Source organism: Penaeus monodon, chromosome 33, assembly GCF_015228065.2.
Source record: "Penaeus monodon isolate SGIC_2016 chromosome 33, NSTDA_Pmon_1, whole genome shotgun sequence".
In the NCBI taxonomy this organism is placed as follows: Eukaryota; Metazoa; Arthropoda; class Malacostraca; order Decapoda; family Penaeidae; genus Penaeus; species Penaeus monodon.
Window position 1 is genome coordinate 8,646,558 of NC_051418.1, and position 1,416 is coordinate 8,647,973.

The window sequence follows — 1,416 nt, forward strand, 5'->3', positions numbered from 1 at the left end:
GAGAATGTGTTTTATTGTGAATGTAACCGCAGTAGCTTAGAATGTTGGCGTAGGCTGTAGTATTTCGATCCTCTTTTTCGCCTGATCCTCTCGCAATCGCCACCATCCGGCTCGGCGCGATCCGAAATCGATATCGAAATTGATCTTTGCTTCCCCTCCCTCGAAGCGCCCCTCCATCCGCTTCCTTCCCGCGGCCCCCTCGGCTCCCCTTCGCCTCCCCTCATTGTGAAGGACACCATCCCCGGCGCCCTCCTGCCACGGGGACAGAGCCGCGGCCCCGTTACTATGGCACTTGGGGCCTTTCGGCACATCCCCGTTATCCCCGCAAGCCGGCCTAATGGAAGGTTAACATTTAAATTGCCCATAAATGCGCTCGATGCCTGCAAACGCGGTCTTGAAGGATGGTGGCCAACGTGAACGGGAGCTGGCCGGTCGGGAGGGCGGGGAGGGCTGCGCGATGCTCCCTGCTGCCGCGGAGGGAGAGGATGAGCTGCTGAGACAGCGACGTTAGCGTCAAAGAGAGCCTTGTAACGTGCGGTTGTAGCGATCGAGAGGCGCGCGAGAGGCTTGTCGTGCGCACTCGTCTTCGCGTGAGAACGTCCATCCCGCTGAAAGTGGCGAGGCTGCAGGCAATTGCGGGAGGCAGGCGGACGGGCAGGCTGCGGGAGGCTGGTGCGTTCGTGTCTGTCGTCAGATAGAAAGACTTGGAGGCTTTCCACTTCTTCAGGGAGCTATCGAGAGAGCGCGAGCAGCGAATCTCTAGCATAATCCAGTCTAAAGCAACGTGGATAGATAATGTACCTCGACTCCCCGCGGAAAGCGAGTTTCCTGAAGACTCCGAGGACGAGGGGAGAAGAAGGGTGATTCGGAGAAGGGTATGAGGCGGTACATGGCGAGGATAATGCTGCCGTGACCGCGCGTACTACGCTTTTCCTCCTTTTCCTTATTCTCATTTTATCTTTCCTTTCTTCTGTTCTCCCTTCCTTCTCTGTGGCCACCTTCTATGTCGTGAAGCAAACCCAGCTCCCTCCCGCTACCAGCATCCTCATTTAGGCTGGCACTCCGCTTGTCACTCCTCCTTCAGGACATCTACTCCGCCGTGACCATCCTCTCCTCCCCACTCCCCCTTCCTCTCTCTTCGTGTCAGTTTCTTCGTCTTTCTCTTCCTCCGTTCTTGTCATCCAGCTGTTATCTCTCACGAACTGTCGCTTTCTTTCTGTCTCTCATGATTTCTCTTCTTCTCCCCTTGCTCCTTTCCCTCGTGTGAATTCTTCCGGCAGCCCCAGGGTGAAGGACAGCCGAAGATTTGGAGGTTGCGAGGCCTCCGAGCGAGGGAACCAACCTAACCTTTCCGCCCGCCGCCACTTGCACACCTGTAAATATTTTAGCGCTGCTGGATCCAACACGGCCGCCGCC

The 1,416-nt window shown here is 56.9% G+C and overlaps 1 protein-coding gene across 1 annotated transcript in view; it reads left to right on the top strand.

Moving 5' to 3' along the window:
* The window catches only part of LOC119593979 (poly(rC)-binding protein 3-like), a gene marked incomplete in the record, with an annotated part of 48,552 nt that overhangs the window by 29,795 nt on the left and 17,341 nt on the right, over nt 1-1,416 (top strand).